Here is a 14,269-nt window from a genome sequence, read left to right as displayed (position 1 = left end):
ATATACACATATACACCCATGAGCAAAGTGAAAACAGTCCAACAAACATAAAGTACAGTAGATTGACCTGGCAAACAAAGGAAATCAAAAATTGTATTTACCAGTTAAGAATAAAACTAACTTAAGCACAAACTGGAAAAGAAAACTAAAGCAAGGTGCCAAGTGGGGAATAAAGCAATGAGAGCAAAACTAGCAAATATGTTGAGAGGAAAGGGAAGAAAGAAAAGAAAGAAAGAATATGTAAAGTTAAATAGAGGTAGATGAAGAAAATTTATATACATTAAAGATTAACTGCAAGGGGAAAAGAACAATAGGAAAGGCAAACAAAGGAATAAATGTAGAAAAAACACAATAGGTTTAAAAAAATTAACAATATATAAAAGAAAAGAAAAAGACAGAAGAAAGAAAAAAGGGGAAAAAAAGGGAAACTTCACAGAACTGCAAAAGCCTAACGTAGAGGCAGAGGTTTAAAACAACAATAGAAAGTATGACTGGATATACACATATACATAGACACCTATAAGCAAAATCAGAACAGTGCAACAAACATAAAGTACAATAGATTGACCCAGTAAGCAAAGGAAACCAAAAATTATATCTACCAGAACAAAACTAATTAAAGCACAAACTGGAAAACAAAACTAAAGCAAGGTGCCAGTTGGGGAATAAAGCAATGAAAATAAAACTAACAAATATGTTGAGAGGAGAGAAAGAAAATAAAGGAAGACTAGATATACAAAGTTAAATAGAGGTAGATAAAGAAGATTTATATATGTTAAAGATTAACGGTAAGGGGAAAAGGACAGTAGGAAAAGCAAAGAACGGAATAAATGTAGAAAAATAATAACAGGTTTAAAAAATTAAAAATTAAAATTAAAAAAAGAGAAAAAAAAAAAAAAGAGAGGCAAACTTCACAGAACTGCAGAAGCCCAAAGTAGAGGCAGAGGTTTATGACAACAATAAAAAATGTGACAGAGAAAAAAAAATCTCAAAAGCTTAACTGGATTTCTTAGTGTCGATGAAATTGACAGCTACAACAGAGCGGGGAAAACATGAAAAGGAAAAAGAAAAAAATCCAACAGACTTTACAGAACAAGTAAAAAAACAAGAATAATAAACGTTTTTCTTGAGTCACTGCGGTCAGGGTCCTCTCCCATGCTGGCAGTCACCGTCCACCTCCCCTCCCTAGGAGGCCCTCCGACACTGTGCTGACCTCTGGACCCGCTGTGAGGGCAGCTCAGAGTCTAACCTGCTCCTGCTCCTGTGTGTTCTTGCCTCCAACGTCCACAGCTATCAGAGCTAGTGCGTTTTCTCGTGTGGGCGCTCTCAATAGCCTTTCATATCTTTCATCAACGCAGAGTCTGCTTAGTTGATCAGGTGGGTTTAATCTGCAGTTTGTACAGCTGACGGGAAGGTGTTGGGTCTTCTTCCTTAGCCACACTGCCCCTGAGTTTCACTTGTGGCTTTATTTCCACTCTGCATGTGGGTCGTCCACTGGGGTTTGCTCCTGAGGCTGCCCTGGAGGACTTGGGTGTGCCCCTGTGAGGGCCAGGGGTGGAGGTGGTGCCGCTGCTTGGGCCGCAGGGGTTCTGGCAGCAGCAGGGACTCAGGGGGGTTGGCGGCTAGGGCAGCAGGAAATATAGTGCTCTGGAAGGGTAGGGCACCCAGCGTTGGCCAATACGCTCCAATATTCTTGCCTGGAGAACCCCCTCTCTGACAGAGAAGCCTGGCAGACCACAGTACAGGGTCGCAAATAGTCAGACGCGGCCAAAGCGACCCTGCGTGCATAGACCCAACACTTTTTTATGCCTGTGGCAGCTCTGCCCCAGGGAGAGCTGAGCGTGAAGGTGGTGCAGCGGCTCGGCTCGCGGGGACCCTGGCAGCGTGTGCAGGGACACGGACTGCCTCTCCGCAGGAGGGATGGCCCTATCAGGGTCTTTTTTCGAACCTCTTGTAGCTGGCGATCAGAAGGCCTCTTTGGCCAGTCTTTCTCCTTAGCTCCGCCTGTTCAGGCACTTAGAGGGTTCCCTCTCCTGGGTTCCTCCCAGTATTCTCTTACCATCTTTAGAATCTGTAGTGATGTCTCTCTCAATGATGGCAATGTGTTTACTCCGTTTTCTTTTTCTTAATCAGTCTGACTGGGGTGTTATTAATTTTATTGATCTTTTCAATAAATACTGAGCTTTTGGTTTCACTAATTTTTCTGTATTGTTTTTTCTGTTACCAATTTAATTGACTTCTGCATTTTTTGGGTTCATCCTGCTCTTTTTCTAGTTACTTAAAGTGGAAGATCAGACCATCGAGTTGAGAACCGTTTTTATACAGGCGTTTAGTATTATAAATTTCCCTGTAAGTATTGCTTTTAATTGTACCCTACAAATTCTGATATGTTGTGTTTTCATTTTCATTCAGTTAAAATTTTTTCTAATTTCCTTCGATTTATTCTTTGACCTGGGACCTACTTAGAAGTATGCTGTTTAAAAATATTTGGAGATTTTCCCAGAGATGTTTCTGTTATTGATGTATAATTCAATTCCATTGCAATCAGGGAATATCTTTATATGAATTGACTTATTTTAAAGTGACTGAAACTTGTTATATGGCCCAGAATATGGTCCATCTTGCTACATATCTTATGTGCACTTGAAAATAATGTACATGCTGCTGTTGTTGTGTAGAATGGCCTATAAATATCAATTATACCAATTTTTGACAGTGTTTTAGGTTTTCTGTGTTTTAAGGTTACTTTTTTACTCATTCTGTCAATTATTGAGACAAAGGTGTTGAAATCTCTAATTATAATTGTGGACTTGTCTATTTATCATTGTAATTCTATTATTTTTTGCTTCGTATATTTTGCAGTTCTGTTATTAGCTGCATAAACATTTAGAATTATTATGTCTTGAGTAAATTGATCCCTTTATCAATATGATATGGTATTATTATCCTTGGATATATTTGTTGCTCTGAAATCTACTTTGTTTGGTATTACCATAACTACCTGTTTTTTTTTTAAACTTTTTATTTTTTTTTAATTTTTTTAATTTTTTATTTTTTTTTTAAACTTTTTATTTTATATTGGAGTATAGCTAATTAATAATTAACAACGTTGTGATAGTTTCCAGTGGACATACTCAATCATATGTATACAAGTATCCATTCTCCCCGGAACTCCCCTCCCATCCAGGCTAACACATAACGCTGAGCAGAGTTCCCTGTCCTATATACAATAGGATCTCGTTGGTTATCCATTTTAAATACAGCAGTGTGTGCCTGTCGATCTCAAGCTCCCTAACTCTCCCTTCCCCCTATTCTCCCCCTCTGGCAACCATGAGTTCATTCTCTAAGTCTGTGAGTCTGTTTCTGTTTTGTAAATAATTTCACCTGCATCATTTCTTTTTAGATTCTGCATATAAGGGATATCATATGATATTTCTTCTTCTCTGACTTATTTCACTCAAAGTGACACTCTCTAGATCTATCCGTGTTGCTGCAAATGGCGTTATCTCATTCTTTTTAATGGTCAAGTACTATTGCATTGTATAGATGTACTACAGCTTCTTGATCCACTCCTCTGTTGATGGACATTGTAGGTTGTTTCCTCATCTTGGCTATTGTAAACAGGGCTACCGTGAATATTGGGGTGCATGTTTCCTTTCAAACCATGTTTTTCTCTGGGTATATGCCCAGAAGGATTGCTGGATGATATGGTAGCTTTATTTTTAGTTTTTTAAGGAACCTCCACACTGTTCTCCAAAGAGGCTATACCAATTTACATTTCTACCAAGTGTGTAGAAGGGTTCTCTTCTCTTCACAACCTCTCCAGCATTCATTGTTTGTGGATTTCTTGATGATGGCCATTTTGACTGGTGTGAGGTAGATGTCTCACCCTGGGTTTTTTTGATGAGTGTTAGCATACGTAGTGGGTTGAATAGTGTCCCCCACCAAATTCATGTCTACTTGGAATCTCAAAATGTGGATCTTATTTGGAAATAGGGTCTTTGCAGATGCAATTGAGGATCAAGATGCGATCATACTGGATTAGGGTGGGCCAGTGAGACTGTCCTTGTGAGATAGCAAAGGACGCACAGAGACGAAGGGGAGGCCGTGTGAAGACGGAGGCAGATACTGGAGTGACGCTGCCATAAACCAAGGAACACTGACGTCACCAGAAACTGGAAGAGACACAGAAGAATTCTTCACTAGAGCCTCCAAAGGGATCATGGCCCTGCCAACACCTTGATTTCATACTTCAGCTTCCAGAACTGTGAGAGATATACACTTCTGTTGTTTTCAGTCACCGAGTTTGTGATAATTTGTTACAGCAGCCCCAGGAATCTAATGCAATATGGCATATATTTTTACCATCCCTTGGCTTCAAAACTATCTGTGTCTTTTTATTTAAAGTGGGTTCTTTATTCCTATAGTTGGACTTTGCTTTATTTACCCAATCTTAAAATATTTTTTTCTGGATGAGTTTAGACCATATACCTTAATTTGATTTAAAAAATGGGGGGGGGGGTGAGTGGGTTTAAATCTAACCTTTTTGCTATTTGCTTTCTGTGTTCTTTTCCTGACTTTTTTAGAATTAACTGTTTATTTTTATTATTTCATTTCATGTCCTTCGGAGGGTTACAATTGCTTTAAGCAATTGGTTGTGATATTTCTTTCATTTGAAGTTCATTGAGGTTTTTGGATATGTGAGTATGTAGTTTACCATCAAGTCTGGAAAATTTACAACCATTGTCTCTTCAACCTTTTTTTTTTTTTTACTTTCTCCTCCTTTGGGGATTTCATTTAAGCATGTATTTGGCTTACTGAAGTTGTCCTGCAGCTCACTGATGCTCTGTTTCTTTTTTTTTTTTCTTTTTCAGTCTTTTCCCCTCTATTCTGGATAGTTTCTATTACTGGGTCATCAAGTTCACTCTTCTTTCCTCTGTGCTATCTAATTCCCTCCAGCTTATTTTCCATCTCAGATATGACAACTTTTTTATCTCTAGACATATGATTGGGATCATTTTTTAAATATCTTTAATGTCTCTACTAAATATGCTCAATCTTCCCTTCAGCCTCTTGAACATATGGAGTGCAGTTATAATAACTTTTAATATCCTTGTCTATTAATTCCATCATCTGTATCATTTCTGGGTCTGTTTCACTTGGTTGGTTTTCTCACTACATGTCTTATTCTCCTACTATTTTTCAATCCTAATTTTTTTATTAGACATCAAGCATTGTGAATTTTACCTTATTGGGTGCTGGATATTTTTTTTCTTCCTATATGATTCTTCAGCTTTATTCTGGGGTACAGCTAAATTACTTAGAAGCCATTTGATATTTTTGTTTGTTTTTCAGATCTTGCTTTTAAGTCTTGTTCAACTGAACCAGACCAGAATTTTTTCTAGGGTTAATTCTGCCTCACAAATTAGGCAAATCCCTTCCTGGTACTTTTCCCAATGTCTCATGAATTCTGAGGTTTTTCCAATCCAGCTGTTGAAAACAAGAACCATTTCTAGCATTGTGAGGGCTAGGAATATTAGAATATTTGCTTCTAATCTTTTCTCTTTTCATGACCTTGGATTGTTTCTTCACATATATGCATTGATTAGAACTTAGCTAGAGGTTCAAGAAGGACTCTTTCTGCTGATCTCCAGAGCTCTCATCCCATTTACAGCCCTCTCTTTCTCAGTTGTTGGCCTTTGAATTCTAGGCTCTTTGCCAACCCACCTCCATCTCCTCAACTCAGGAGACTGCTGGGTTCTTCCTGGGCTCCTCCTCCCCACAGTGTGGGCTGGATTCCCTCTAGGCAGTTAGCTGAGGTAATCATAGGACTTTAGTTCAGTTCGGTTCAATCACTCAGTTGTGTCTGACTCTGCAACCCCATGAACCACACCACGCCAGGCCTCCCTGTCCATCACCAACTCCCGGAGTCCACCCAAACCCATGTCCATCGAGTCGGTGATGCCATCCAGCCATCTCATCCTCTGTTGTCCCCCTCTCCTCCTGCCTTCAATCTTTCCCAGCATCAGGGTCTTTTCAAATCAGTCAGCTCTTCACATCAGGTGGCCAAAGTATTGGAGTTTCAGCTTCAGCATTAGTCCTTCCAATGAACAACCAGGATTGATTTCCTTCAGGATGGACTGGTTGGATCTCCTTGCAGTCCAAGGGACTCTCAAGAGTCTTCTCCAACACCACAGTTCAAAAGCATCAATTCTTTGGCACTCAGCTTTCTTCACAGTCCAACTCTCACATCCAAACATGACCAGTGGAAAAACCATAGCCTTGACTAGATGGACCTTTGTTGGCAAAGTAATGTCTCTGCTTTTTAATATGCTATCTAGTTTGGTCATAACTTTCCTTCCAAGGAGTAAGCATCTTTTAATTTTATGGCTGCAATCACTATCTGCAGTGATTTTGGAGCCCAGAAAAATAAAGTCAGCCATTGTTTCTACTGTTTCCCCATCTATTTGCCATGAAGTGATGGGACCAGATGCCGTGATCTTAGTTCATAGGACTTACCTCATTTATTTCTGACCTCCCAAGGATCACTGTCCTTTTCTTTCTCATATCTAGTGTCTTGAAAACTGTTGTTTCATGTATTTTGTCTGGGTTTTTCTTAGTTGTTTTAGGCCAGAAGGTAGTTGGCAGCAGAATTTATACCTTTGCCTTACTCTTCTTTTTTTTTTTCCAATAAGATTTATTTATTTAAAATATTTATTTATTTATTGGCTGTGCCAGGTCTTGGTTGTGGTGTATGGGATCTAGTTCCTTGACCAGGATTTGAACCTGGGCTTCCTATACTAGGAGCTCAGAGTCTTAGCCACAAGACCACCAGGGAAGTCCCCCTTTGCATCACTCTTTATCCATTCTCCGTTCCCTTGTATGTCCCTCCAATTCCTGCTATTGCCAGAAATGTCATCTATGCAGAACCTTCCTTTAGATCAGCAGGAGGCAATGTGGCAGCAATGAGGGACACACTGTTGAAGTCAAACATACTAGGCTCAGATCTCAGCTCTGCCAATTCCCTGTGTAATGTTAACCAAGTTATTTCACTCCTGTGAGCCTCACTTTCCTTATTTGAAAAACAGGGAAAAAATGAGACCTAGTTGTAGAAGCATTGTGAGAATTAAGTAAGGTGATGCATAGAAACTGACTAGCACCAGGTAATGGGCTCAATAATATAATTCAATGACTGTATGACTGAATGAATACAAGTAGGATTTGTTTTTTAAATTGCTCCAATTTCTTCATTGTCTGCTCTAGCTCTGTTCCTAGGGACAGTCCTACCGTTACTCTAGAGCTCCCAGAAAGGGTGACCAGCTCTAAATTTCTTCTACCAACAGAGGGGAGCAGTCATGTGGAGAAAGTCCAATAGCACATACTAGAAATATCACAGACATTTGGCTGCATGAAGCATTATAATGATCTTTTCTTTGCGGCAGATTGACTTTACTAATTAGGTTGGACTTGAGCCAATGTTAAATACAGTTTGCATGTACAGAACACAAACCAATTGGCAGAACTGGGGGGACTCAGAAACACTTTAGGTATCAGGACAAGCCAGCTATGATTAAAGCTTTGCTTCAGATAATTCTTTCTCTCTCCCCCAGCCTCCATTTTTCTGAGCTCTTTAAATATTAGGGCTATTAACCCTTTATCATAGCTGCTGCAAACATATCCTTCTCATTTGTTATTCAATTCTGTTTTTAAATTAAAATCTGATGTAAACAGAATTTAACTTTTTTATGCAGTTAAACTATGGATCTTTCCTTTTGTAATGTCTTCTACCAATTTTAGGCCTTAGAAAACCCCCCATCGAGAGGTCAGATAAACATTCATCTTTATTTTCTTACAGTTTTTAACATTTCTTATTCTATCTAGAATTTATCTTGATTTGGATGTGTGGTGTAAGGTGCGAAGGCGTTGTATTTGAGATAATTAATGCTAGCTGCTACAACTGTTAAACCCTGAAATCTCAAAGCCTTAACACAACAAATCCTTAATTCTCACTGATGTCAAGCCCAGTGACAGGTAGCACTCCCAAGCATGTGCCTCCAAGTGGTGACTCAGGAACCCAGGCTGCTTCAGCCTGAAATTCTACCATCTCAGTCTTTTGCTTCTAGTTCTCAGACCCCATAGAATTTCAGGTAAGAACTACCTGCTGTTGCCTGAAGATCTAATTCAGTTTTTCAAATAGCCAACCAATTACCTGGTGGCATTTACTGATCAAATATGAACTTGTTATGTGTGCACTGTGGTCTAGGCTACTTATTTTGTCCTATTGGGCACTATGCTAGATTTTTTTCCCAAACTACCTTATGTTTTAGCATCCTCTCAAGTGAGTCCCTCCCTCATTGTTTTCCATTGTCAAAGTTTTCTTGGCTGTTACCTGATAGATGATATTCATGTTACATATCATCTCTTGGCTCTGTGAGCATATCAGGTGTATTAGCACATCAGAGACTGCACCTACCCCCTGGGGTTCAATGAACAGCTCAGATGGAGGATGTCTGCTACATTCTAAATGTCTGCTTCTCTCCTAGACCCTTATGTTGAAGTCCTAATGTGATGGTGTTTGGAGGTGGGGCTTTGTCATGAGAGAGGAATCCATGATAGGTTAGTGTCCATATAAGAGAAGGAAAGGAGTTAGCCCTCTCTCTCTTTCCCATATAAGGATACAGGGAGAAAGTGGCTGTGCCTAAGCCAAGAGTTGGGCCCTCACCAGACACTGGATCTGCCAGTTCCTTGAGCTTGGATTTCCTAGCCTCCAGAATTGTGAGAAATAAATGCTTGTTGTTTTAGCCACCCAATTTCTCATGTTTCTGTTACAGGCAGCCCAAACTGACTAATACAATGTTCAAATCCTTGTCTCCATCTTTTAACCCTTCTCCAAACTCCAGACCTACATTTCTAAGTTCCTGATAGATACTTGGAAATACCTGGAAATTTGGCTAGCTCCTCAGGGAAGATCTAGGTCATGCTGAAGCTGATGGCTGATTTTTTATAAGTCAGAGGTAGAGGTAAGTTGAGAAAAGGGGAAGAACTGATGCTTCAAAATATTCCCTCATCCCCACACAAAACCTAGAGGAATAATTCAAGGGTCTTTTTACTTGGGAGGGTCTGCTCCTCCTTGGGAAACCTTGAGAAAACCATTTCATGAGTCTATACTCTCCTCACTGTGGCTGGGGTTGAGTCAGGAGGAGAGGAAGTTCAGCAAGGGGTCAAGGGATGGTGTGGACGTTGGCCCCAGTTGCCAGCAAGAGGGCCTTCAGGATGAGTGGGGTGCTTTTTCACCATCTGCAATGAAGAATGGATGTCACTAAAACCATAATAACAGCAATTGCTCTCAAGACTTCCCTGGTGGTCCAGTGGTTAAGAATGTGCCTTGCAATGCAAGGGACGTAGGTTTGATCTCTGGTCGGGGAACTAAGATCCCACATGCCACAAAGTAAGCCCATGTGCTGCAAAAAGAGAGTCTATGCTCCTCAAAGCAAGATCCTGCACGATGCAGAAAGATCCTGTGTGCTGCAACTAAGACCTGATGCAGCCACATAAAAAATAATAGTGATTGCTCTCAGTTTTTGAGCACCTGCTATGAACTGGGTATTTTGAGCAAACTCTGGGAGAAAGTGGACAGAGGAGCCTGGCAGGCTATAGTTCATTGGCTTGCAAAGGGTTGGACATGACATAGTGACTGAACAACAATGGATTTTTGAACATGAACTCATTTGAGTTTCGCAACTCCCTGACAAGCTAACCAGTGTGACCGTGGTAAAGAGATGAGGAAAGTCAGATTCAAAAATTCGTGTAGCTTACCCAAGGCCACAGAGATAATAAGTAGCTGAGCTGGGAGTTATACTAAGTCAGTTGGCTCAGAAGGTGGTGCTCCATCTACTCAACTGTGCTGTATCTGCCATCTTTCAGACAGTAGGGAGACCTGGAATATTTAAAAACTGGCAAGCAGAATTTAAAATTGTCTTGAAAATTTGTTATAGTTGTGTGAGGGCAGGATGTTCCATCTTGCTAGTGTGGTGGAGGGAGAATTTAATTCTTCATGCTGAAATATAGTGATGTGTTTGGAGAAGAGGGAACCAATTGGCTAGAATAGCGAAAATGGAATTTCTGGACCTAAGACAATTGCTTATATTTGCCTTTTGCTTTGATGGATAGACCAGCTATTAAGGACAAGGGCCAGTACCTCTAATATAAAATAGAGAGGAACTGGTTAATAAGTCTTAATGAGCCTCGAGTTGAACCTGGGCTAGGAGAGAGCTGGATTATGGATGATGGTAGAGACCAGCCAGGCTTCTGTGGGACTGAAGGCCACAGAAGAAGTGAAAATGTCTAATTCGTGTTGAAGGAAATCTTCTGTGTTCTGAGGAGATCCCTCTCCTATGGCAATCAACCTTTAGAGCATTCAGGCTTTAAATACAGAAAAGTAGTTGTCCTAACTGGCCTGTGATGACCCTGACACAGGATAACCACACTCTTTTTTTAGCCTAAAGGTTCTGAGTCTGTGATGGGTTATTCCAACCAGTTTGTATCAGGAAGCAGAAAAAAACCCCTTATTCATAGAGCAAATTGCAAGAAAAATGCTTGGGAGAGAGAGCAGATTAGGTTTAGCTATGGCCATGCTCCCTCTAATGCCCTGTGACAACCTAAGTCACCCACGTAGTTAAAGAGTGTCTCAGACAAATGGAAAACTCAAGCATGTTGGGATTTGCTGGGCATCATACTTTTCTGCAGTGTTTAGGGCACAAGAAACAATTATGCATTTTGCCTGGTGTGCCTCTTCCCTTAATGACTACATCCATGTGTATTTTAGAACTTCAGTCTTCTGTTTCTTATTCATTTACACTTTACACTTCAAAAGACTGTTTTGTAAGAGCTACTCAATGCACAAGAAGTCTCATGAGTTTTTCCTTCTAAATGAGCCAGCAACTTTCCAAGAATCAGGAAGCAGCAAGTTGCCAAGAATAAATAAATGATCTCCAGAAGGTTCAAGTTTGGTTTAAAACTCTGTAAGGTTTTAAGTAGGTTCTATATCTGGCTTAACTCCATGTCCTCATTCTAAGACATAAACCACAGGAAGGAAGGCTATTCCTGGCATGCAACTTTTCCCCAAGCACTGGATTTAATGATCATTCCCAATAATGATTAATTAGAAAATTCTAGCAAAACAGTCATAAGGCAATGATGTAAGGAGGAATGTGGGTATGGTGGAATAGCTCTTGTTTGGAAGTTATGTAGCCACAGGCTTGGTTCTGCTACAAAATTTGTTAGACAAAGTAAATCTTGTTTATCTGTACCTCAGTTGCCTCATTTATTGAAATGAAGAAGCGACAGTGCTGGTCTTTAAGATTCTATGATGAAAATTCATAATGATCCTTTGTCTAGTCCATGGAAGCAAGTAGTCTGGGGTTTCAGTAGGTTGATAAAGATTGGCATTAGGTGATTGTGTCCATGTCCAAGTATGAAGGTTAAAAAAAAGTGAAAGTCATAGACCTGTCAAAAGAAAATGTGTGTGGGAAGAGAACAAGTAATGGGGGATGTCTTAGTCAGTTAGGCTGTTATAGCAAGATACCAGGGACTGGATAGCTTTAACAACAAATGTTTATTTCTCACAGTTCTGGAGGCTAGCAGCCCAAGATCAAGATACCAGCATGGTTGGGTGCTGGTGAGGGCAGGGCCTGCTTGTTGCTTCACAGAGAGCTATGTCCTCGCTGTATCCTCACATGGCTAAGAGTGAGCTCAGATCTCTTCCTTCATTCCCTTTGAAGGGCACCAATGCCATCATGTAGAACAGAGGCATGTGTGCCTAATCACTTCAGTGGTGTCTGACTCTTTGTGACCCTAACCATAACCTGCCAAGCTCCTCTGTCCATGGGATTTCCCAGGCAGAATACTGGAGTGGGCTGCCATTTGCATCTCCAGGGGATCTTCCCAATGCAGGGATCAAACCCTCGTCTCTTATGTCTCCTGCATTGGCAGGTGGGTTCTTTACCACCAGTGCCACCCACCCCTATCACCTCATTCAAACTCAGTTACTTCCCAAAGGGTCTATCTCCAAACACTATTGGGGATTAGGGGCCTAACATATGAATTTGCTGGGGAAGGGGAGCACACAAATATGCAGTCCATAGCCAGGGATGTAACAGATGTTGGTATCTCCCCCAGATCCCTTGTCTAGCTGCTGTGGGTGTTGACTGCTAACAGTTCATATCTGCACGCTTGCCTGGAGGTGTGCTGTTGGCTGCTAGAAAGCTGGAGAAATGGGAGGTTACAAGTCCCACCCCTTTGGAAGCATCTTGGCCAATGACTGACCACTGGAGCAGTCTAGAAACCCAGCTTCCTTGCCTCTGGGCACTTGATGACCCAGGACTCTCCAGGGATCAGCTGTAGTTAGATTTCCCCTGACATCTTTATGAAGCTTCTCCTCCTGCTTCTCTCATCTACAGGTTTCTCCTGAGGGTACTTCCTCAATGCATCACTTGCCCAAGAATCCATCTCTCAGTCACTGCTTCTAGGGGCCTGACTGACAATGCAGGTAAGAAGGAAAATGAATCGTGTAACTCATTAGTGTCCTAAGAAACATGCTGGGCTCGCAAGTCCTGGGCCTGGCCTGGACCAGGTCGTAGTGGAGAGGTCAGGGGTGCAGGGCACTAGAGATCTCTGGAAAATAGAGCTCTGTGGTCGGGGTAGGAGTTTTATGCAGCCAGCCAGCAGCCATTTGCAGAGAGTTATTACCGTGAAGACTCTGGGCTTGCCAGCAGCTTCACTCAGGTCAATTCAGTTCATGCTGTAACTTAACCAAGCCAGACCTTGCATGTGCCGAGGGTTCAGCAGTAGGCTGAGAAAGGGAGGGGATGGGCATCATAGCAGGGAATGGTCAGCATCTGTTCTGCCCAGGAGACATGTGAATTCAGGACTAGGGGATTTGACAAGGAGGAAAGATAACACTCGGCTGAAGATCAGAGAAAACTTTCTGACGGAGATGGCATTTATTCCAGACCCTGAAGGATGCATCTGATTTAAAAATGTGGACATGTGGAGCAGAGCTTTCTAGGTGGAAAAAGAGTCTTATCTAAATGAACAAGCTCTTTTTCTCTGTGAAACTATACCGAAGTAAAATTTCAACCTTGGGCATGATTCACAGGTCTGAGACTCCATATGGGGAATTGAAACTAAGGTCCCGTGGGACTGAGAGCCCGGGGATATGTTTTCCTCCTGGAGAAAGCTATATGTCCCTTGTGAGCACACTCAAATACTTCCCAGGATGCACTCCCTTTCCTATGGTCCCATGTGATGGTGTATATCATGGTAAGGGACTTATTTGGGGAAGGCTACAGACTTCAGCTCCCTAGGGGAAGCCAGGGGGATGCTAAGTGAAGGGGAGAGATTGTGAAAGCTCCCTAAAGATAAGGACCCAGACTGAGTGAGGGCAGGAGAGAATACTACATGCCCGAAGCAGGGAATTCTCAGCGGAGACGAGAAAGCTAAGACGAGACGGCAGCTGGTGGTAGGCATCAGCAGATGGTCTGCCTCGCTGCCGGAGATGGAACAGCAATTGCAGACAAAGAGGCCGTCCCGGAGAGAGGAGGACCGCCGCACTGGCCCTTCTGCAGGAGTCCCTGGCCAAGCTGGGGAGAGAAGCCTCTCACCTTCTGCCAGAAAGTGGAATAAAGAAAAGATAAAGGCACTGTCTAGCTTTCATCTCTAGGAGGGTCAGGAAGCAAAGAGATGGATGGAGACTGCTGAGAACTAGAAATGCTTTTTGTCAAGATCAAGAAAGGAGCCTGGTGCACTACAACCCTTGAGGATTGTCTTCCCAGAGAGGTGGGAGTGGAAATGAACAAACAGGGACCAGTCTAAGCCACCAAACAGAGAGGACTTGGGGGAGATTATGTCAAAAGGGCTGAACAGTCATGGAGCCTTATGTTAGCATTTTTATCAAGGTATGAAGTCACATCCTTGGGATTTGAGATATTATTCTGACTTTATGATATTACAGAATTTTCACATAGCAAATCCTTTTCTTTGTGATTTCTCTTACAATTCAAACATTTAGAAAATTACCCCGTTCAAGAAGTTTGACTTCATAGTCTCCAAGTTTTGCAGTTTGAAAAATTGATTCTTTAAAATCCCTGGAATTAATTTTAGTGCATAGAGTGAAATGTGAGGACCTCATTTAAAAAATAATCTGTAACTCTCTCACTGATGAAAAGAGAAAATTGGTGTCTTGTTATTATAGCAATAATTAGGAAAATAG

At 41.4% G+C, this 14,269-nt stretch overlaps 1 long non-coding RNA gene across 1 annotated transcript in view; it reads left to right on the top strand.

The window, feature by feature from the left end:
• Positions 1-1,270: 1,270 nt before the first annotated feature.
• Positions 1,271-14,269, top strand: part of LOC122705195 — a 56,804-nt gene continuing 43,805 nt past the window's right edge. The window contains exons 1-3 of the long non-coding RNA XR_006344056.1: positions 1,271-1,377; positions 2,275-2,349; positions 12,459-12,547. This is a non-coding gene — a long non-coding RNA (uncharacterized LOC122705195). The remainder of the gene's footprint in view (positions 1,378-2,274; positions 2,350-12,458; positions 12,548-14,269) is intronic.

Source organism: Cervus elaphus, chromosome 12 (genome assembly GCF_910594005.1).
Source record: "Cervus elaphus chromosome 12, mCerEla1.1, whole genome shotgun sequence".
Lineage (NCBI taxonomy): Eukaryota > Metazoa > Chordata > Mammalia > Artiodactyla > Cervidae > Cervus > Cervus elaphus.
This window is presented reverse-complemented; position numbering and strand designations above follow the sequence as displayed.